Genomic DNA, 2,714 nt, shown 5'->3' on the forward strand with positions numbered 1-2,714 from the left:
CAGACTTTGTAATGTATTTAAGGGTGACTATTCGCTCTCTTAAGGTATGCTCACACTGTTGCTATGACACTCACTCTTTGCTCTGAACCTCTGCCCACTAGCTCTCTCTCTCATCATAAACAGCTTGATACTAACTTGACTGGAGCTCCCTCGCTCGGGTCATTCCCCCGGGCTCTCTGACGTGCTTTTGCTTTGTAAAACTGGCCTGCCGACCTCATCAGATTCATTCGACATCGTCACCGTGCAGTCGGGCTCAGCTTCAGAGCCTATGTCTTATCACGCCTATGACGGGTCCGACACCTCAGCCATCTTGGTGTCTGGAACCGAGGAACTCTGCTTGTTAGGATGAGCCTCACCGCCGAAGGCCTCCATCTATACGTCCATTGGTCTCTCCTCTTCAACGAGATCGATGTGGATGACCTCAGTGGTCTTGCACCCCTTTGACCTCACCTGCTCTTCCTTCGAAGCCCAGGAGGTGTCTCTCACTTTCTCTTTTTTCGCTTCAATGCCCCAAGACCCTAGAAGTATCGACTCCTCTCATCTCTCCTACAAAAGATAAGCACAGGAAAACCATCAGCTGAAGTTAAAATGCAATGAAAAATACCTAAATGCAGTATGATGACCTACCTGCAAGATTCAGGCCAGCTCGGATTAATGCCTCCTTGGCCAGAAAATCACCGATTAACGACTTCTTGCTGACCAAGTCCCTTACTTGAGTCTTCAAATGTTCACTCAAGGTCTCTTCCCCATTGTCTCTAATGGTCGTCCTCCACGCCAAGGGGAAGGGCCACCCGCTATCTATAAAAACAAAGAAGTATTTCCACTTCTATGCCAACACCTTAGAAAGGAAACTGCCTAGCAATTTGCAGCTGGGCCGATAAAACAAGTAAAAATAGCTTCCCTCACTGGCTAATTTCTGAATGGCAATGAAGGTCTTGAGGGTCAAAGAGAAATTGTAATGATGGCAAAACTAAATGATACAGTGTGAATGGAATTAGGGTGAAACTGACCTATGGTGATGTTGTAATACCTAAAGACCTCACGGATTAGAGGATGTAGGGGAAGTTTAAGCCCAACCACCAAGGCCTGTTTGAAGATGCAGACCTTGTCCTCGGCATGGAGCCAAGGAAGTTGATCGTCACTAGGCAAGCAATATCCATACCTGTTAGAAAACTGGTATCTTGTAGTTAATTGCCGCATGTCATCGGCCGACAACTCAATCAGACTAAGCTCCGACCTGGTCTTCTTCAAGGAGGTTGAGGCCCCTTTGTGGGAACCTTGATGCTCCTATGCCAAGGCCGCTTCCCCGGTTGGAGTGGCTATTTGCTCCTATCCATTAGACTTAAAACCCAAAAAAGACAACACAGAAAAGGAAAGGAAAGGAAAAACAAAGGATTCACCAGAAGACGCTAGAGAAATTGATCGGCCTTGTTGACCTCACTAACCACGCCGAGCTCTTCGATTTCACCACCGCACAACTCTCACTAAAGACAAGCGAAAATGAACCCCCGAGCCCCACTATTTGTAGGCAAGAGACTCGATCCATTAACGGTTGTGATCGGTGATTGGCGGTTTCAAAGGGCACACTAGTTTGACCTCACTAACCACGCCGAGCTCTTCGATTTCACCACCGCACAACTCTCACTAAAGACAAGCGAAAATGAACCCCCGAGCCCCACTATTTGTAGGCAAGAGACTCGATCCATTAACGGTTGTGATCGGTGATTGGCGGTTTCAAAGGGCACACTAGTTTGACCTCACTAACCACGCCGAGCTCTTCGATTTCACCACCGCACAACTCTCACTAAAGACAAGCGAAAATGAACCCCCGAGCCCCACTATTTGTAGGCAAGAGACTCGATCCATTAACGGTTGTGATCGGTGATTGGCGGTTTCAAAGGGCACACTAGTTTGACTCCTGATGCACACTAGTTTGCATCCCACGCGTGCTCGCCACTCAACCTTTCAGGCGATCCCAACCTGACAAATTAGACCAGTATGAATTTGCGATTTGATGGAACCACTCTCGGAGCGTATTGCCTACGAGCAACCTACTTCTTTCACCCAAGTCATTCACCTTAATCTCAGAAGTGGAATAACCTTGCAATATGTGCTGCCACGTGGTGGCAAAAATCGTCTCTTGACACCTCGGTATCACATGTGGCAAGACCTTAGAAGAATGCTCCTTCGTGGATCGGCTTATGCCACCAGGCAACACTGACATCACTTCATGGTAGATTAGCAGATGAGACCTAGGCAGGACACAACCCCGACCTGCCAATTCGACCTGGGCAACTGATGACTTGATGAGCTACCCAACCTAAGGGGCACCAACCTGTGTGGCTTGTCTTCCCTTATCCATTCACATCACTTGGCATCCCTGAAATGCATAGTGACATGTCGCAAACCTGGCAATAGTGAGATTGGTTTCTCCTGCTTCTTGGGGAATTGGATAAGGGTCAACATGATGGCTGCATGGGAGTACCCCCCACCAACCTTGGGGACACCAACCTATGTGGCTTGTCTTCCCTTATTCTTATCACTTGACATCCCTGAAATGCATAGTGACATGTCGCACACCTGGCAATAGTGAGATTGGTTTCTCTTGTTTCTTGGGGAATTGGATAAGGGTCAACGTGATGGTTGCGTGGGAGTCCCCCCCAAGTATTGGGTGGTTAAATACGGTTACCTCTAAATACGTTGGACACACTTTG

At 48.0% G+C, this 2,714-nt stretch overlaps 1 long non-coding RNA gene across 1 annotated transcript; it reads right to left on the reverse strand.

The window, feature by feature from the left end:
- Positions 1 to 409: 409 nt before the first annotated feature.
- On the reverse strand, positions 410 to 1,320 carry LOC148852650 (uncharacterized). The gene is made up of 3 exons (XR_016099005.1): positions 1,163 to 1,320; positions 628 to 798; positions 410 to 546 (listed from the first exon to the last, which is right to left on the reverse strand). It is a non-coding gene; the product is annotated as an uncharacterized LOC148852650 (long non-coding RNA).
- Between the last annotated feature and the right edge of the window lie 1,394 nt (positions 1,321 to 2,714).

This window comes from Nelumbo lutea, chromosome 5 (genome assembly GCF_056320005.1).
Source record: "Nelumbo lutea isolate HS-2025 chromosome 5, American lotus-T2T, whole genome shotgun sequence".
NCBI classification, from domain to species: Eukaryota; Viridiplantae; Streptophyta; class Magnoliopsida; order Proteales; family Nelumbonaceae; genus Nelumbo; species Nelumbo lutea.